At 35.7% G+C, this 22,634-nt stretch overlaps 1 protein-coding gene across 2 annotated transcripts in view; it reads left to right on the forward strand.

The window, feature by feature from the left end:
* LOC132543236 (carbonic anhydrase 2-like) overlaps positions 1–22,634 on the forward strand; it is a 48,423-nt gene that overhangs the window by 3,182 nt on the left and 22,607 nt on the right. Inside the window, exon 1 of one of the 2 annotated variants that reach the window (XM_060206716.1) lies at positions 21,511–21,949. The exons of the other annotated variant lie outside the window; for it this stretch is intronic. The gene's annotated coding sequence lies outside the window, so the exon portion shown is untranslated. Of the gene's footprint in view, positions 1–21,510; positions 21,950–22,634 lie in introns of those variants that run through there. 2 annotated transcript variants of the gene reach the window in all.

Below are 22,634 nucleotides of genomic sequence, written 5' to 3' on the forward strand. Positions count from 1 at the left end.
TCAGTCTGTCAAATATCGTGTAACTACTGCCCTGTATGTATATTACACTTGTATCTGTACAGTATCTGATATGTTCGTATTTCGTCTCTCTGATTGCAGAGACAAGGTTATGACTCCCCTTTCGTATAAGTTAGTTTCATTGCGTCATCAAAAAAATCTCGTCACATTTTGAAGTTGTTTTTTTATCGTATTTTATTTTTTAGCTGTATTACTTTATTGAAACTTCACAGGACTTACGAAATTCTTTATTGCGGCTTGCAACGAAAGATAAACGTAAAAAAGCGAAATATAACTCAATAAATGATTTATACCAACTTGATACCAATCGTGCTTCTTTTAAGGGCGAGACACACTATTTGTTTGGGCTGTAAAGGTTTATTAGAACTGGACATGTTTGTTACATGTTTGTAACTATTTTGCATATTTAATAGGAAAAGTGCTTTGTCAGGAGGTTATATATGAGCCTACAGAATATGCTGGTCCTCGGGTATCCTAGCCCGTCGCAATCACAACGCCAATTTTATCATTTCTCTTGTGTCCGGTTTCTTAGCTACCTCAGTGTAGACTGTATATTTTACGTCCTCGAGAGAAAATGGCCTTCATTATTTACAAGGAAAATAAGCACACTCCCGTGGAGGGTATCACGTATCAATCTATTCTATAACGACTGTTTCAGAAAAGAACACATTAATCCTTTTGTAAAACACAAATTATGTTGATAATTGACATTTGTTCATAGCCGACTGAGTGTATGGCAAGAACAAAGGGAAACAAAGAGCTTTGGAATATAGAATTATAGATTCCTGTCTATGATGACTCAGAACTTTAATAAGTGTACTAATCGAGGAAATTGTACCTTCAGAAATCAATTTACGTGCCACGTCATTGTACATACACATAATTACAACAACTTCTATGGTCTGGTTGTATATCCAGATCAGTTGAATTTATTGAAAAATTGATTGAGAGTAAACTTGAGCATATGTCTATAAGCAACGTATTTGATCGTTAGTGTGTCTCGAGGTTCCGTTGTTCTTTAGCCTTGTTCTCATTTATGATTGTGACATTGCTTACTTGGATTAACCAAGTTTTACATAGCAGGTGTCGTCTATGAAGCAGAAAACGCTTACCCTTCCTAAACCTATGGTCTTATTCTCCTTGTACTTTCTTTTTTTAGGAGTCCGGCCGTGTTAAAATTTTCTTTTGATCATATTTTACATTTACATCGAATTTGTGATTCTGTTGACGTGTCGGTATTTTCTTTATAGATATTGTACCATCATAATAGGATTGTAAATAATAGTTATCCCAGAGATCACCTCTGTGTTAGAATCAGTTAGTAAAGATAACTCGAAATTAAATAGAATGAGAAATCTTTTTTACATTTCTTTCGGTAGCTTAAAATGCTTCAATGCAAACGATTTATTTTCCTGTAAAGGTGTTTATGATATGCACTGGGAATTACTGTTGTGTTTGGGAACAATGAATGGAAGAGATATATTCTAATATATATCGGATTAAGGTTAAATCCGTGTAAACATTTGTGTTGAGGACAAGAGATTGTGGTTATTTTTTTTTTACTACCTTGTGTCAAGGACAATACAAATAACAAGGCCACTTAGCAACATCTAGAACATGATGCTGTACTGTCTGGTGTTTTTGTGTCGGCAAAGTTAATTTACAGTATCTATAAATATACAAGTGAAAATGGCGACGATGTTTTTCTATGTGAATTCATGGTAATTAATTTTACAAATTTATGATATTTCATAAATCAAGGCTGTCTTAAATTGTTTAGATACATTTCTGTGTTTTTAAGTTAGAAACATGCCAAGTTTGTTCTGGTTGCATGCCATGATAGTAAAATTTGCCGTTTAAAAATTAAAAGACATTTAATTTGAGTAAATATTGAACAAAATTACCTTGGGCATATATCATTAATACTCACTCTAGACCCTACCTTGTTTCTTTTTCAATCCCAACAGTTATTAAAATTGAAAAGTAGTAGCATATTTAGATAGCACTTGGTAAAATTCAATGCTTATTTGGTTTTTACTCGATTCAATTCAATTCATTTATTCCGTAGGGAAATACTGTTTAGGATTTCATATTAAATACATACATATTATAACAAAAGTTTATAAAAGATGGCTAGATCCTCTCAAACAGAGAGTCTCTTTTGAAATTTGTGTACGCAGTAGTCCACTCAGATCTGGGCGTTAAAATCCATATAAACTTTCTTTTGGTATTTACTTTTCCCATACAAGTACACTAAATTTTTTGATGCTCTCAGTTTGATACCTCTTGGGATATTCGCAAGTTCGTCAGTTTTACATTGACACAGACAGTATAACCTATTTACACGTAGGAAATTGTTACAAACTTACCCATTCTACGCTTGAGAAATATTAAGATTTACATGGAGGGTGTCGTCAATGAAGCAGAAGACGCTTGCTCTTCCGGATCATCTTGTCTTATTGTTGTACTTTTTTGTTTAAATGTTTCTTTTGTTAATATTTTGCCCAAATTTTATGGAATTTGAGTTTTGATTATGATTATGTTCAAATGTCGGTATTCGTTCTTGTTTTTATGTAAGGTAATTGTTTTCCATCTTGAATGACTAAACTTTTAAATATCAATAGAAGATAATGCCAACATAAATGTCTGTATGATGTATTGTTATCTATGTGATGGAGGGCCACGATTTTCGTTGTAACAACCCTAAAAATAAACCTTATCATCACCGATGGGTCCTAAATGGATGAAACAGCTGTATAATATACAACTTATATATATAGTATGTAGTTTAATTATTGTGCTATAATGTGAATCATATTGCAGGTGCTATTAATCTGAGTGTGTTTTCTGAACAATTTAATAATCATGCTCTGAATGGATATTAAGTCATTGCGAGCACAAGAATTCTGAGTAGGTGGAAAATGTGTACAACGTGTGGGTAAAGTAATCTTTCCTCTACAGCCCAGAGTATCTGTATATCATCACAAAGCACACAATTATATCTATAATTATCTTGTCATTATTAACCTTGTGATAACTTATAATCGATAACACACTCAGGTATGTACGATCTTGATTAACACGTGTCGTTATATACACAATACTGATATTATATCGGCACTGTATTTGTACTGAATGATACGGAGTCAGTCTGACTACTGGTGTCCATAAATATACGAAACCATAATATTTCTTAAGCCATTTTACACTATGAAGGTATTACACATTCTTTTCTCCTAATGTCGGAAGAGATTTTGTGTGTTATAAAGATGAATTGTAGGATAGATTCAATTAATTTATTGTTAATAAGATAAGTCAGTAATAATTAAATAGTGACTTTAACTGGCGCAGCATGTTTTATGTATGTATTTAAAAACAAATTGTTATTAAGGTTTCATAGACATGGAGTCAGTCTGGCTTCCCTCCATAAGGTTTGAGAATTAGAAATGCAGTTTGCATTTTATTTTGATATCTGGCGTATTTGAAACACTATCAATAACATTTGAAAAGGAGGAAACTAGTTTAATTGAGTTTCAGTTTATGGTTTATAAATGATATTTCGAATATGAAAGTTTTAAACCAAAGTAGAGTTAGGTCACCTTCAAATCAACTTAAGTTCATGATGTGGTAATACACATCATTACATTCAAATACGAAATCGTATCTCCTATGAAATCACTTTCTTGACCTCCAGTTGTGCCAGACATTCTCTCGTGAGTCATAATGACACCAGAAACAGCAGTGTGACATTTTCTTCATGGCGCCATCTCTATTGATACCAAATTTGTCTGGGGAAAAATATCTACCAGTCTTCTAGTTTGTAATTAACAGTGGCCTCTACTTTAATTTGGTTATCAACTCTTCCTGTTTGTCATTGTGGCCATGATTTTCAAACGGAAACTTTACAATTGATAAATATTTCATTCGTGTTGTTGAAATGTATAATCACGTGATTTATTTATTTGATCTATTGAAATTTGAAGGTGAATATTTAGCAATGAACCTCAATGCACCAGTATATTTCAGACCTTGCATGTTAAACCTGCATGTCCTGCATAGTTTATACCGCGTCATTACACTTAACAATATATTATTGAAACTTCAACAAAGAAAACATGTTCCCACGTCGGATGTAAGATGTCTACATACCTTACAGGCCACTTTTGTCCTGACTTTGATTTATTAAGGACGATATTCTACAAAATATGGTCACCACTACTTTGATATACATTTTCCCGTTTTTGGATTGATTTTAACGTAGACTACAAAGATACAAAACACTGCAGTCGATTTTTATGCATCGATGTTAAACTCAGACAAGAAAATAAACTGCATCGATTCCCCATACAAACATTTTCTCTCATTGTAGGTTTTTCTTAATCATTCATGTCAGGACGTATGAGTACACTTGTGTTAGAGAACAGCTGCTGCTAAGCGGATTGTTTCCCTACGTATTTCCTATGAAAGTATTTTTCATAGCATTGTGTATTCTTTAACTGCCTTAACGTACAATTGCGTCACGTGGATGTTAAAGTACGACTTAGAGCAGACGCTTTGAGAAAGCGCAATTCAAATGTTCCGCAGGTTAATAAACTTCAAGGAGCACATTGTGACAACCATCGATTCGATAGACGAATTTCAGTGAATTTATTACTTTTAAATATTGGCTTGTGAAGATTATGACCGTTAAAAAGCGCCATGTGACACGTGTATGACATTGCTAGGACGCATTGTGCACGCAAGACAGGTTGAAATAAATACATGATATTAGTTAAACGCCCTGCAAATACAAAACAGATGCATGGATTTGAGAGATCGTAATGTGAATATAAGTCACAAAGACCTTGGAAAATCTCGTCTGAATGACCTTGAGAGGGTGCAATGTGAATGCTGACTCATTAATGACTTTGAGCGATAATTCGTTGAATGCAAGTCTGGTGTATGACCTTGAGAGAGAGAGCTCAATGAAACTGAATGACTTCTGACGACAACGTTTAGGGTTCTTGTAGGTTCCTGGTACCTTAACTGTTCAGACGAAAGAAAGATGATTTCTACATTACTGTAACCGTAATCTCCTACATTACCAAATGTCAAAGACAACTAAAACAAATACTGATAGAAACAGTTTAAATATTATTTAAATCATTGTACAATTTTATTTTCTTCTTTAGGCTTATTTTCGGTTGATTTTATAATTTAAACAAATATTTAATTTTGTTCGGCTTATAACGACGTAAACCTGTTATGACGCACTTAGGGTCGCTCGAACGTTTGTAATTCGATGTAACTAGATCTATAAAGAAATTCCACAATTTAAACATCATGTTTTTTAATTGATAAATTGGGGTGTACGATATACATAAGAACATCTCTAGATGATTTTGCACAATTTTCTTCAAAAGCACCCCATAAAATCCTGACTTCTTAACACGTGAATCTAGAAAGACAGACAGATCAACTCCGAAATACTCTGTCATGTAGAGGAAGGAAAATAACGACAATTAAATTATGGGTTTTGTCCACTAATCAATGTTAGTTGTCAAACGCACATGTAAATATTGCTGTTTGATCAGACAATAGAATAATGTTTTGAACCAATAAATCGATTTTAGCCCAACCCTTCCATTACTCATATCTTGATATCAACGGTATCATTCATCTTAAAATCTGTTTATACTTTGAAGTGATCTTTTGATTTAAAATCATGTAATTTTCAGGTAATTTCAACGCCATATCCATCATCAAAACGATAAGATAATATAGCTAATTAGCTTATAAGGCATAAATTCCGTACACTCTCTAACCCCAAAGACGAAGTTCCGCGGGTTCTATTTTAATATGGATGGTTTCGTTGAACTCAATATTTTGTCACATCTTAATATTCATTATTAAATCTACTTGGTGCTATCCCGGCAAAAGGGTCCATTCAGTCGCGACTATAGGATTTAAGGTACGTAGACCGCACAGGTGATGCACTCTCTAAAGTACGTACAAAGTTGACAATTTTTGAAAATCTATAACTTTATCGTAATCCAAAATCGTCATGTTGAAGTAATAGAAATTTGAAATTATTCTTTATAAATAAGGTTGCGAAAATTGCATTTTTGTTTAAGGAACCTAGTGCGTTAACAATAATCAGATAAAAGTGTATCCTACCAAACCACACGTAGTACTTAGGATATGTTTTCTATTTTCTCCAAGATGTGATAAGTTGTTAATATCTACGTCAAAAAGCCATTTCTGCAATTCCCGTGAAGTCGTGAAGGGACGATCTGCAGAGTTAATCAGCCAGGTTTATTTTCATAAAAATGAATGAACAAATAGATAAAAAGATTAAAAAGCAAAGCTAAACGAAAAACAAACAAAAACAATACAACAACAACAACAACAAAAATAAAGAAAATGATAGAAAGAAAGAAAATCTCCCATTAACCCACTCATTTATTCTGTAATACCTACCATGCAAGTTGAAATTACCTTTAGAATATGGCATTTAGACAAATATCCTTTGAGAAAGTAGAATTTACAACCTGTTTAACCAGACGAAATTGGAGACGAATCTTATCATTTATTCATCAGTAATGACCAACAAATATTATTATCCTTTTTATCCAGATGCTGTTTTGTAAGATAAATCACGTGATGTTCAGTGTTCTATTTAATAAATTAGTTAATTGACGTCGTCAGTGGTGTTTTTACATGACCTTGTGTTTGTGCGTCAATTTTCTGTCGTCATAAATTGTAGATAGATCTAAGGTGTTTGGAGATTGGGACATGTAGACACAAAATTTTGTAGTTACACATGCTATTGGGGTATGGAAGAGAAGCATAAATACCAGAAACAGACGCGCGATAGCATGAATGGACAAAACAATCTAATATTATCCTAATTCTAACCCATCACAGAAAGTCTTTTTCATTCCACTGTTATTTCGTTCTAGATTATTTCTATTTTAAACAACCCAATTATAGAAACCATCAGCACACTCCTAGCTGCTAAACCATTTTCCGAACCCCTTTAATCCCCAACGTTTTTATTTGGTTGTTCTCGTATCATCGTTCCTTAAGATTGCAATCGTAATAGGCAATGTATGACAGGACACACCGTGTTGTGTGATCAATACTTTAGGAGGACTTGTAAACAACGTTTAAACCATAAGACATCACAAGGGAATACACTCTCTTAAAATATTAATTAAAACCTATTCAACTATGAAACAATATCGACCGAAAGTGTTCCATGAAGTAAATATGGAACCATGCCAAATATAGTCATTACGAAGGTATTGATGAGACAAAGATTTACATAGATTTTCCCAGACGGAAAAGACATGTTGATTGAACGGTTGTAAACTGAAACACGTGTGTTCCTGATAGATTAATTTGAAAATAAGTGGGGTTTTATAACATCTGGTTTACATGCAAAGCTTAAGAAACTGCGACAGCGCTTCTTAACGACACACTAAAATATCGACATAGAAATACCCACATTAATCTAATGACAAGGCAGCAGAAACACACACAAGATAATATACCAGTGTTAACATACCAGACAAAATACACCAGTGTTAACATACCAGACAAAATACACCAGTGTTAACATACCAGACAAAATACTGCAGTGTTGACATACCAAACAAAATATACTAGTGTTAACATACCATAAAATATATCAGTGTTAACATACCAGACAAAATATACCAGTGTTAACATACCAGACAAAATACACCAGTGTTTACATACCAGACAAAATATATCAGTGTTAACATACCAGACAAAATATACCAGTGTTAACATACCAGACAAAATACACCAGTGTTAACATACCAGACAAAATACACCAGTGTTAACATACCAGACAAAATACACCAGTGTTTACATACCAGACAAAATATATCAGTGTTAACATACCAGACAAAATACAAAAGCGTTAGAAAAACCACACACAATACACCAGTGTTAACATACCAGACAAAATACACCAGTGTTAACATACCAGACAAAATACACCAGTGTTTACATACCAGACAAAATATATCAGTGTTAACATACCAGACAAAATACAAAAGCGTTAGAAAAACCACACACAATACACCAGTGTTAACATACCAGACAAAATACACCAGTGTTAACATACCAGACAAAATACACCAGTGTTTACATACCAGACAAAATACACCAGTGTTAACATACCAGACAAAATACACCAGTGTTAACATACCAGACAAAATACACCAGTGTTAACATACCAGACAAAATACACCAGTGTTTACATACCAGACAAAATACACCAGTTTTAACATACCAGACAAAATACACCAGTTTAACATACCAGACAAAATACACCAGTGTTAACATACCAGACAAAATACAAAAGCGTTAGAAAAACCACACACAATACACCAGTGTTAACATACCAGACAAAATACACCAGTGTTAGAAAAACCAGACAAAATATACCAGTGTTAACATACCAGACAAAATACACCAGCGTTAACATACCAGACAAAATACACCAGTGTTAACATACCAGACAAAATACACCAGTGTTAACATACCAGACAAAATACACCAGTGTTAACATACCAGACAAAATACACCAGTGTTTACATACCAGACAAAATACACCAGTGTTAACATACCAGACAAAATACACCAGTGTTAACATACCAGACAAAATACTGCAGTGTTGACATACCAAACAAAATATACTAGTGTTAACATACCATAAAAATATATCCGTGTTAACATACCAGACAAAATATACCAGTGTTAACATACCAGACAAAATATACCAGTGTTAACATACCAGACAAAATACACCAGTTTTAACATACCAGACAAAATATACCAGTGTTAACATACCAGACAAAATACACCAGTGTTAACATACCAGACAAAATACACCAGCGTTAACATACCAGACAAAATACACCAGCGTTAACATACCAGACAAATACACCAGTGTTAACATACCAGACAAAATACACCAGTGTTAACATACCAGACAAAATACACCAGTGTTAACATACCAGACAAAATACACCAGTGTTAATATACCAGACACAGTGGCATTATAATATTCCACAGTGTCAAAATACAGAGGACAAAAATTTACCACAGTGTAGCCAAAATCCAGTGCAAAATATATCAATGTCAACATCCTCAAGTCAGAAAATGCCATAATGTCAAAATTCCTAGGACAAAATATACCACAATGTCAACATTCCATGGACAAAATATACCACAATGTCAACATTCCATGGACAAAATATACCACAATGTCAACAAACCATAGACAAAATATACCACAATGTCATCATACCATGGACAAAATATGCTAGTGCCACATGTATCGTCACCATATATGGACAAAATTGTAAATGATTGCCAGGAAATCGATTTAATTAAACGAAGAAAAAACAAGCAAATGTACACCGCAGAAATTATTCGATAAAATCCTTTTGCATTTCTCTGTATTTAACCACAATGCTCATTAATATATTCTACAAACTAATGAAACATTTATGATTATACTAATGAATGAAACAGACATCCGACAGACATAAACGGCGTCATCTTGTCACTTCGGGACCCTTCTATTGTTATTCGTGTATATGCACTGTAACTGAATAACATTGCATCTAAGCAGGTATATAGAATTGCATGTAAAACTCACGACGCCTTTTTCATTGACTGCAAACATTTAAATACTGTTACGGTTTTAAATTTTGCGGCTCATGATAATGGTGGCTTGTTCGTCCATCACATATTTCCATAATGAGGTAAACATTGGGATATCTGCATTCTAAGTCGTATGCGTCACCACAAGTATGTCGTTCTACACTTAACAATGCACACTTATGCAGCCTACACAAACAATACATCTTCATCCCATTATTTTAAAAAAGATAATAGATGCATAATGTAGTTTGTTATATCACGTAAGTATGGTGGCTGAGTATGCTATTTTTGATTTATCGGGTAAAAAAAGGAAAATAGAAAAAACAAAATGGCTCCAATCAGACACAATAGGTAAATTTTCTGAGAGTTTACATAATCACATTACTACAGTATTACATAACAGTGCTGAATGCCGTAACGACACGCATTCCTAGTCTCCGCCAAGACTTAGGACTTAATTAAATATCGGTTTATGCAGATATTTCCTAGGGAAACTCTATATAAGGTCTTCAGTAACACTGAATGATTCCAAATTTGTTGTGATTACAGTTCTTGTTTCATTATTTAAAAGTCCGTAGACATTGTAAATACGTATTTAAAAAAACACAGAAAATTAATTCTAAATGTGTTTAATTTGTGTTTGTGTGGACAACGGTCAAATTTATTCAGAAACAAAATTCAGATATATGAAATTAAATTTCCATGTATCGTATATGTATACGTGTGGTTTTCGGGATCAATATCAGTTATTTCGAAACAGTGCACTGAGTACGAAAATCAGTCTATATACGTAATCCTAGTCTGTGCCTTAACGATAAATTTGCAACAATTTAATTTTCACATTTTCTCATTATCTTTCATGGGCCTACGTGATACTCGCAAGCTACAACTCATTACATGAAACTAGAATGCGTTGACCTCTATCAGCTTTTAAATGATTTAAGGTGTTTCTAGCTTGTGACATTTAAAATGTTTCAATGTAATATCTCAGCAAATGCTGAGACAAATATAGCTACAAACGAAACAGATTGCTGCCAACAGTCTCTATTCGATTGAGTGTGCCACCAAACATTTCCCGATAGGAAAGCTTAATGTCGCAATTTGTCCACCATCGAGTTGACGGTTAGAAACCTGTTGGAAATTTTTAGAATAGTAAAAAAATTCTATGGAAGTTATTTGGTCACCCACACCCACTGGACATTGGGAATACAAGTTAAGTTTTTATTAGACATGTAGAACTCGGGAACATAAATGGTACTTTGGTTATCAACACGAATACAACCATTCTCAGCACCATCATCATCTTAAACATTCTGCTGTGGAAATAAAGAATTAAACTCTGTTTTGCTGTTGTTGCTACCTATGTTACACACAGCTGTCCTTAATGCTTTCCTGCAAAGAAATCAAAGATAAACGTGATGATGTTGATTTTCTCGTTATGAATGTTCTATTTCTTGATAGTAACATAACTGTGTTCATGTCGCAGTTGATTCGATATTCGAGGTTTTGTTCCCAAACTCTTAATCTAGGTGTAACATGACAACAGCTGACAGATGAACTCATAACACAGGGTTTTGACTGAATCAGGTCGATGAAGACTATTATCTAATAATCGTTATGATGATGTCATTGACATAGGAACTAATCCTTTCATGGATCTAATTTGAGAACGTGTCATTACTTACTTGGATTGACTAATAATCAGAAGACCTTGTCTCTTACGGGAAATATGTCTTAATATCCTTATACTTTTTCGAGGTCTCCTTTTTTATTGTTCTGTCCTTTTATTTTTAGCAATATCGAGTTTCGAGTAAGGTTCTGTTGATATGTAGGTATTTTCTGGTAATACCATTGTATCTTTGCATCTTAGAGGAATCTGACTTCTCGATTTCATCAAATAAGTTGATCGAAATACCGAGAATTGTTTCAGGCAGTGAGGAATGGTACAAAAAACCCTCCCATATTTCATCCATCCCCGTAAGTGTTCGTGCACTGAGTTACACACAATAAGACAAATATAATTTTCGTTGACAGACTTTGCTTACATGACATATTTCCTGTTAAGCTTAGGTTAATGTTTTAAAACAAACAAGATTAATAATCTTGAATAGCGTGTCTCATCAAGAATGCAAGGTGACATTGTAACTGGTATGTAAAAAGTTGCAGGTTGTTTTTAGAGACGTGTGTGTTTCTTCAGTGCACACTATATCAGGGACACAAGACATGGGTGATAATTAATTTCTTCGGAAAACGTCTTTAACTTCAACACTAACGCAGGTAATGTCACTCCACTGACTCACCTGTGATGTTGGAGGTTGATCTTTACATTAAAACACTGAACTAATTAGAAGATAGACATACAGTTACGTATGTATTTGACAAGTCTCATTATCTTTACATCATAAACTGTCCAATTAAGGGATCTTCCACAGATTAGAGCCACCTCAAACATGGTCTATGACTGAAAAGAGTTATCAGATACAACAAGCGATTAAATTTCATGTTTTTACAATATAAGTTCGAAAATAAGGCTAGGATTTGACGTCATAACATAGGTTTATACAGGCTTCAACAATTACCAGGATGCTACGGTAAGAGAATTGTTGTACTTTTAAGTTCAAAATCTATTTTTCTCGAGGAATTATTTAGAATGTAGAAAATTCATTAAGTTTAACGTTTTTTATATCAATTTTGGAAATAGATTTAGTCGCAGAAATACAGCGATATCGTGTTAATGATTTCAAAAAGTGAAGTTAACGTAATTTTTTTTCGTACGTGTGTACTGACTGAAAAGTGTTAGCATAGTGTCCTGCTCGCTTGCTTGTCAGAAATCAATTATGACGCACAGATAACTCAATGGATCTCTTGTTAGCAAGTGTGCACCGGTGACTTAATGAATCAAAAACAAATCCGCCGGAAAGGCCATAATCTTTGCCTAGAATTATGATATTGAGGGAAGAGAATGTGTACAGTTGGTGATAGAAATTATATTTCGATTTTTTTAATGTTGTGTCCGGCATATTCTGATATAAAAACACACTTATCAGCATATTTATAATCTAATTGAACCAATTTCTCGTAAAATTGTGAATAAAATTTGAAGTAGATTGTAAAAATATTTGTTGCGCGCTACTGGTGAAAGAAAAAATATACACCTTTCTCGGTAAGTCATATATATATATATTATTTTGTTATATAAGTGTTTTGAAAGCTTTTTAATATATTTCGGCAATAGTTAACGTTTATGACACTCGTGGTTTGTTTTGTTTCAGTTTTTATTGTATTTCAATAATGACGTGATGATTGTACTTCAATAGTGACTTCATAACGTCACTTGTATTGTAACGTCACAAAGTAATATCAAAAAGCAAGGTGTTTGCTGAATGTAATGACAGCCGGTATATTTGAAGTGACATTTTGGTAAACCCCATGAAACCTTGTGCAATTATATCGGCTATAATTACATTCCGAAAATGCTTTTCAAATTATAATTACATTCCCAACAACATTTTGTGTTAAGAGCGAAAAATCTCGTATTTTACCGTGTAGTAGAATCAGTAACTAAAACAGTCGAAACACCCAATGGCTTGCACGAGCATTGTGACGTCACAATACAGTGCTACAAGTTGCAATGATGGGATCAGCCTTAAATTAACCGTCTCCGTCTAGAACTGCTGTCAAGGGATGACGGCTAGCAAGTGTAAATTTATATGTATATTGTTGTATCGTTGTTTTTACGCCCCCGCATATTAAAACCGGGGCCATATATTTTTTTTCATGTTGTCTGTTTGTCTGCTGTCAGTTTTAACCTTGCCCATAACTACTGCACTGTAAGCAGTAGGGCTTTCATTTTTGGAATGTGTGTTTCTTGTTACAAAACCTATTGCACCGTAAAGACAAAAATGTTTCACAAAGTGTGTATGCATTACAAAGTACAGTTTTAATGTCCCACTTCAGATTTTTGTTGCAATTGGGGACATAGTGTTTCATAAACATATCTTGTTCTCTGCTTTCTTGTTAAGAGATATGAATTTCAAATATTTGCTGTGTTGGATTTAAAAGATAAACCTTGAACCTTGAAATTCCAGGCTCGTAACACCTTGTTAATCTGACGTCGTTCGCTTAACAGCTAGAGTGCATATGTGTTTATAAAAGAAATATATGGAGATTGCATTTGTGTATAATAATTCCATAAAAGAGTCCAGAATGCCGGTTATTAACACAGTCTAATATTACTCTCTATTTACGTCAAAGATTATATACAGGTGATTTTCTTGTTACTTAAAAAACAACAAAGGCATGCCGACAAAAGTTTTTGTTAACATGTCGACTCCTAAACATTTTGGAAGTAAACGGTCTCTGTTTCACTGACAACACCCACCAAATAAATTTGGGTTCACCTAAGTTTATAATGTCACTTTTCCGAATAATGATAAAAAACAGTATTTAAAACAAACGAGACTGTTTGTGTCAACAAGGTTAACATCAACAATGGACCATCAAATATATTCATGAGCATCAACATTATCCAACTCCATTTCGCACAAGTAAATAGAATATCTCCTTACGGAATCGTTATTAGGACCATAAAACTTCCCCCACAATATTCAATAACCTGCATCACTGTAAATCATATGTTGTGATTTAATTTGCCAGCTGTCCATATCTTGCACTGAATTTTGATATTTGGAACAAACCTTATATATCGCATCGACTGCGACATGCAGGTATGTTACTGTTTAGAAATGGAAAGTTCCAAAAATGGAAATGGAAACCATTGCGCTTATCTTACAGCTTGGTGAATAAGAAAGTGACTACTAACAACCTGTTCTACATGGAAATGACCCTTACGTGCTTGTCCGAAACTGAAGTGACCATTCCAAACCTGTTCATTACGAAAGTGACCATTCCAAATAACTCCAACACAGAATTGACCCCCATCAGCCTGTCTTATGCTGAAGTGGCCATTCCAAATAACTCCAACACAGAATTGACCCCCATCAGCCTGTCTTATGCTGAAGTGACCATTCCAAACAACTCCAACACAGAATTGACCCCCATCAGCCTGTCTTATGCTGAAGTGACCATTCCAAATAACTCCAACACAGAATTGACCACCATCAGCCTGTCTTACGCTGAAGTGACCATTCCAAACAACTCCATCACAGAATTGACCCCCATCAGCCTGTCTTATGCTGAAGTGACCATTCCAAATAACTCCAACACAGAATTGACCACCATCAGCCTGTCTTATGCTGAAGTGACCATTCCAAACAACTCCGATAACGAATTGGCCCCTATCAGCCTTTCTTATGCTGAAGTGACCATTCCAATCTTGTCCTGTACTTATGTGACTATTCCACTCAGACTTCTACGTTTTGTACCAGTCTCAGCCTATTCGGAAGTTGCTGACTAGACTGTCGTTTACAGCTGTGATCCTTTTACACCTGCCCTATATACGGGAACACCCCCTGAAAATCCCCTTCGGCTTATAACCTTGATTTCCGGAAGTTTTTAAAAATTTACTACACCTGCAGTGTTAGACAAGCGAAGGTCATGACTACTTCAGACGTTGTCGTACGTGCATACCACTTCAAAACGTTCATATATTTCATTCTGGGTTCTGGTTTATTTTAAGAGAAAATAAAACCGTTTAAGGATATTAATTTGATATACTTCTTTCTGGTATAAATCTGTGAGCATTCGGACAGAAGTCGGAGCAGTGTCATAGTGTGATGGCCTCCATTGGCAATCTAGGTTGCTAGGCAATGGTAGATCTGTTGTTTATATTGATCAGAGATCAGGCTTCCAATTAAATCTCTACAAATATTATACATCAGCTTCCTGACAGAACCGATCGATCACTGACCACAACTTCATTAATCTATTTTACTCGGATTGTGATGTGCAAGTGATGTCATTTCTTTTCAATCACCTGCTAATGATGTCTTGTGCAGTGTTTATCCAAGTGCTGCTCTCCTGGCAAGGATTCAACTGGTTACACTTTCCTCCTACACTTTACAGGCACATTCTCGTGTGTTTTAGGATAAAATTACTTTACTCTTGTCCTATTGGCTATCTATGGGGTATGTGTTTTTTTCGTCATTTTACTTCGCGTCGTTGACGTGACGTCATAGATACAAAAGGGCTAATGAATTGTTAATATGACTTCAGTGAATTGTTACGTGATGTGACGTCATACTAATTTCCGAAAGTGAATTAGGGGAATCCCACACTGGTAAAGGGAAATACAGCTGACGCGCGCTTCAAAATAACGTCATAACTCACAACTTCCGGTGTATCGTAACCACGCCAGAATTGAAATGTCATCGATTTTGCCAAACGTTTACTTGGTCACTGGCTTTGCGTAGTAATAATAAGAGAGTTGTCTCAATATTTGGGACAAGATTTTTTAGGTTCAGCTCACCGCAAAGCCAAAGCCTCGTGATAAACTTTCAATCTGTCTACATCACGCTGAGGTTTAAGATTACATTAACCTTTCAGTGTAAAAGTACGAAAACTATTTCTGCTTAGCTCGTGAGTGCAGTACGAGATATTGTTTCAATTTTTCTTTAGGCGAGCTGACCTTTCACCGTGACATTCCTGTTTAGGATTTTGTTCAGCTTATAGTGACCACGTGAGGTGTCCTGCTGCCATGTTTAAATTCTTGACCATTACGTTGTCCGAGCTGTAGTGACCAGGCGAGGTGTCGTGCTGCCATATCTAAAATATAATTGTATCTCGCCTTTAATTGTCCCCTTCATTAGTGTAAGTGGCTTTAGGACGTAGGAGTAACAGGCGAGTGGCCACATCATCACTGGGCATCACAATATAACCTTTGTGTTAAAAATGTGACCAGTAAGAAGCTTTACAATGCGTCATGGATTTCCAGATTCGCTGTGATGAATTTATTAGTAAGTTCCGCCTCAGAACAAATTGACCCTTGGACCTGTAACAAAATATATTGCACATTGTGTGTCATTGACAAAAAAATACTGAAAATTTATTTCACTTCGAAATCAATATAACCATTATGTATATTTGAAGTGAATGTTTATCTTCGGTACATCTTTTTTTTAATTTAACTTATTATGTTCACGATAAATTAGTGCACGTAAAAAGGAAAGATGTACAGGAATAGTCAGAAACGAAATATGGCCCGGATTTTGGTAATGTGGTACGTCACGAGTATTCTCGGATGTTTGTATTGGAGTGATGTAAAAAATATTGTGTCTGGATAGATTTGTCTTTAATATTCGTTTAGACTTTTAAGCATTTTCCTGCAGTTCTGTGTAATCTATATTGAAATTCAAAATCCCGCGTTGTCATACGAAAACGCTGTCCCCAGACTGTTGATCCCGTCATGTACCCACTTAAATGTCACTTTAAAGTGCTATCTCAATGAAATGTCAAAACTTGGAGACGATTACACCCAGAAATATATTATTCAGACTGCATGCTTATCAGTTGAACGTGAAAAAAATACGAATGACACCCCACTGAAGTTGTTTGTGTTGTTTAACGGAGAATGATGTAATTGGAAATTGAACAAATTATTTCGTCTTTTATTCATCAGAATAGGGACTACAAAGTAACATTACGTCTATGTCCTTAATTGTCTTCAATTATTTTGAACATTTCTGTTCATTGAATGTCTGTATGTCGGTCAGCAGAAATACAGTAGCCCAAATACAAATATTTGTTGTTTGTAGTCATACATAACAGAAAGATAAGTTTTAAAAAATGTATGCATTTTATTGCAAATGTTGTGAATACGCCTTTAGAATTAAAAAAATAAAATACTGAAATTAAAACGCTCACAACACGGACATGCTATCAGTTACTCTTCATTGGAAGAGGATACGGTATATAGCTGATAAGTACATAGCGCTTTATATTTTACGGCGGAGATCCGGGTCTGACATTTAACAACACTTTGTACATATTCCGGTGTCTTTAAAAAACGAAAAAGAAGTTATTATCAAGTTTAGTTGGTATCCATTTCGTGTAGTTAGTCAGGTGTGACGAACTTTTTGGTTGTGTATACAAGTTAAATTAGTACTCTGGTGATTGTCGTTATGGAGTCCTATTCATATCTCCAATTTTCTCCTGTCTGAAGATTTGATTTTTTTTTTGTTTAATTTTGTTTTTGTTTCTGGAGTATAGTCTCATGTGGTCTCATACATTTGTTTATTGTATCTGTCCCCCCCTGTTTTTTTTTTTTTACACGTTTATAGTCAACAAAATTTATTTTAAATTGAACTTGTATTTCATGTATTTGCATGTGACATGTTGAAAGGTCAACGTTGAAGGAACAATTGAAATGTACATATGTCGTCACAGATGTGGTATTGTTATGTCCGTGGTAGCCACACTTGTACCTGTTTAAAGCAAACTGACCGAGGGAAAAGAATTAACATGCTGTGGAGGTGACTAATTAAGGTATTCTGAACACTTCATCTTCAGCGTGAATTATTTCTAAAAAAGTGTCTTATCCAACTGCAGGTGACTACGGGGGCGAGTGATTTGGACCGGTATGAAATGTTTTATGTGTATTTTTCTAGGGTACATAAAAATATGATCATCTTGTCTCGTTTCAACACATAAAATATTTTTATTATCTTTTCTTTTAAATTGTTATCTTCTGTTGGTGTCACCTTGAATACCTGTCCTGATATGACCTTCGCGGATGCGGGAACTTTAAATCTAACTCAAAACTCACAAACAAACAAAACCGGATAGTTCAATGAACGCAACGTGAACAGAATATACAAATACATTGTGTGGATGTATGTGTGTAGCGTAACACCTAAACGAGCAAAACACATGTTCCACAGACAATTAGTTTTGTTGTAATGTGAACCGTGCCGTCTTGTGTACAAAACCACCAGAAACCTTGTCCAAATATTGCCGTTCTTCATAATGAGCAACGCCGCTTTCTAAAGCAGAGAATTTAGGTCATTAAATGGAACAAAAATGTGAAACATGACACAAACATTACGGACATTTTTTTATGAACATTAACAATAGACTATTTATAAATCACCGTTAAGAATAAAGTTTGTTTCAAACTATTAAATTTCTCGACCGTCACTCCTAACGTGGGTGTTTTACACGCACTGGTATGGCAGGGCTATGTTCCACTGGAAGCTCCATACACTACAAGAACCTGCATTCTCTTCTGTATCAATGTAAGGTGGCTATTTGTTTACGTATTGATAAACTATAATCAGCGGAGTGCACTTCGATGATCGTGTACTGGCTGGGAGGCTGACCCAGTGCTGGAATGACCAAGGTCAGCAATCCCTACCCTGTATCTTGAGCTGTGTGTGTGGTGTGCTAAGTTACACAGCAGCGGGCGGATATAGACCGACAGAAAAAAAGTTTACACAAGACTTCACACTGGGAGTAAAAACATAATTGTAAGTTATATACATCGAGGTGACAATTGTGTTCGATAAGTATGATGGACTTGTAAATTGTACGGGTGTGTAATGTTCAAAATTATATTATTAAAAATTTAAACCACGGAGAGGAGAGGAGTAGCTGGGATCGATATCGTGACATTCCTGGGGTCATATACATTAACAGAGGTTGGAATACAACGGCGGGCGGAATAGGGAATATTTCTACTAAGAAGGTTAGTAAATCTGTCTATAGAATAGAAGGCTTTATTTGTCGATAGCTCTGCATACTATGTTTTAGTCTGTCTAGATCGTCAGGCACAGGAATACAAGTAATCTCCTTCAAACGTCTCTTGTGGCTGGTTGCAACATATTGTCATACCAATATTTGCTACAAATGTCTCATTTACCAATCATATGGATCAAAAGACTATAATTCCTTACTGCTATTTCAATTTCACTCCATCACTCTATCGTAGTCTGTAATGTCTCTCTCGCCCACATTCCATCACTGTCTGTAATATATCTCTCTCCCACCCCGTCACTGTCTGTAATGTCCCTCTCTCCCACCCCATCACTATCTGTAACGTCCCTCTCTCCCACCCCATCACTGTCTGTAATGTCCTTTTCTCCCACCCCATCACTATCTGTAATGTCCCTCTCTCCAACCCCATCACTGTCTGTAATATATCTCTCTCCCACATCCCACCAATGTCTCTTCCATCCCATTACTGTCTGTAATGTCCCTCTCTCCCACATCCCACCACTGTCTGTAATGTCCCTCTCTCCCACCCCATCACTGTCTGTAATGTTCCTCTCTCCCACCCCACCACTGTCTGTAATGTCCCTCTCTCCCACCCCATCAATGTCTGTAATATATCTCTCTCCAACCCCATCAATGTCTGTAATGTCCCTCTCTCCCACATCCCACCACTGTCTGTGACGTCCCTCCCTCCCTCAACATCCATCAGTTACTGTGACGTCCCTCCCACCCTCAACACCCATCAGTTACTGTGACGTCCCTCCCTCCCTCAACAATCATCAGTTACTCTGACGTCCCTCCCTCCCTCCCTCAACAATCATCAGTTACTCTGACGTCCCTCCCTCCCTCAACAATCATCAGTAACTGTGACGTCCTTCCCTCCCTCAACACCCATCAGTTACTGTGACGTCCCTCTATCACCACCAATCATCTACTTTAATTAACAGATAACTTACTGTAATGTCACTCCCTCCTAACAGATAACTTACTGTAATGTCACTCCCTGTTAACAGATAACTTACTGTAATGTCACTCCCTGTTAACAGATAACTTACTGTAATGTCACTCCCTGTTAACAGATAATTTACTGTAATGTCACTCCCTCCTAACAGATAACTTACTGTAATGTCACTCCCTGTTAACAGATAATTTACTGTAATGTCACTCCCTGTTAACAGATAACTTACTGTAATGTCACTCCCTCCTAACAGATAACTTACTGTAATATCACTCCCTCCTAACAGATAACTTACTGTAATGTCACTCCCTGTTAACAGATAACTTACTGTAATGTCACTCCCTCCTAACAGATAACTTACTGTAATGTCACTCCCTGTTAACAGATAACTTACTGTAATGTCACTCCCTGTTAACAGATAACTTACTGTAATGTCACTCCCTCCTAACAGATAACTTACTGCAATGCCACTCTCTCCTAACAGATAACATACAGTAATGTCACTCCCTCCTTACAGATAACTTACTGTAATGTCACTCCCTGTTAACAGATAATTTACTGTAATGTCACTCCCTGTTAACAGATAACTTACTGTAATGTCACTCCCTGTTAACAGATAACTTACTGTAATGTCACTCCCTCATAACAGATAACTTACTGTATTGTCACTCCCTCCTAACAGATAACTTACTGTAATGTCACTCCCTCCTAACAGATAACTTACTGTAATGTCACTCCCTCCTTACAGATAACTTACTGTAATGTCACTCCCTGTTAACAGACAACTTACTGTAATGTCACTCCCTCCTAACTGATAACTTTTGTGATATCACGCCCTTCTGACCGCTTTGTTTATTATAATACCTCATGCTGCGCCCGTTTTTTTTAAAAATAGTAGTCCATTTTCCTCACGGAAGGAAAAAGGTTTCATAATGACTGGGAAAGTTCAAAGATCACTGAGAATATCATTCTAACCCATAAGGTATACATGTTACACTTAGTGTGTGCGGTATGTTACATCAAAATATTATATTTATAGTACAAGCGTAAGTACTCTGTTAATCCTTCTACCGAGCACAGTGCTATGTACATTAATAATTTGATCCGTGTGTTATTATGACGTACACAAAGCTGGGTTTATCACCCCAGTACTAGTGGAATATACATTAAGATTTCACCTACGGGATGGGTACTCCTCGAGTCATGCTATTGTAGGGCCGGCAGCTGTTCTCGATGTCAATGAAATCGACCTGTTGCTGAGAATACTGAGGTCAATTCAAGTTGAGTACATTTGCACCGTCACTCGGACAAATATAACCTTGATATACCGCGAGGCGCCAACAAGGTTATAGGAATATAATTTCATTATATATAAGTACTGCATATACAATCATCTTCCTCGTGGTATCGGAAGACAGTGCTTGACTTTGTACGAGAGTCGATGTTTTAATATCCCCATCGTATACACACACTCGGGATTCGGAGGCTGGTTGCACGTGACGTAGATAGCGCTATCGATCTGTGTCCTCTCACAGAGATCTTGGTTCTACTACAATGTCAAAGCAAAGTCAATTCATGGGTACAATTCGAGAAACCTAAGCCGGGAGCATGCCATTGCCAATAGTGAGTATATTATACAAATTATTTCGGGGTAGCTTTTACTATGTTATTCACCGTCTGTAGACTAGCTTTACCTATATATTAAGGCTCTCATGTAGCTGATAGCTATCTGTTTTTTAACGATCTACACCACTGCTCTCAAATTTCTATACATTATGACGTGGTTATGTTTAACAACTTTAAATGGAGTAGGTATACTGATGTAAGTCAAATGCTATTTGTCTGATACGTTCACATGTATAGTCACGCTCCAATCCTGTTCTCTTGTTAATAAAACACGTGTGTACAAAACACGTGGTTTATATACAGTACTTGTACTGCAGCGTGTAGCACTAACTGGTGAACCTTGCCATCAGCAACCTTAAGCCATCGACAAATGCGTGATTCTGGAATGTCCTTGACCTCTCGTCAGCTTAATTAAGAAAAAAAACCTGTCCTGCAGTCGCAATATCTGTCACATATTTCAGAGTTACATTTCATTTACATTTGACTACGAACCTTGTTTGCATTCGATTTTTATGCCAAATATCATTTCAAGTGTGCATGTATTTGCTAGGTTAATATTCATATTGAGTGCAAATATTGCTTACATGCAGAAAGAATAAAGGTCTTTCAATGAGTCGTACACCACACTCAAATATTGCCTACACTACTGAAATATAAATAGCGCGTGCTATTATGATACCAA

Source organism: Ylistrum balloti, unplaced genomic scaffold (genome assembly GCF_031769215.1).
Source record: "Ylistrum balloti isolate Yb309-2 unplaced genomic scaffold, AGI_CSIRO_Ybal_v1 Utg369746, whole genome shotgun sequence".
Taxonomy (NCBI): domain Eukaryota; kingdom Metazoa; phylum Mollusca; class Bivalvia; order Pectinida; family Pectinidae; genus Ylistrum; species Ylistrum balloti.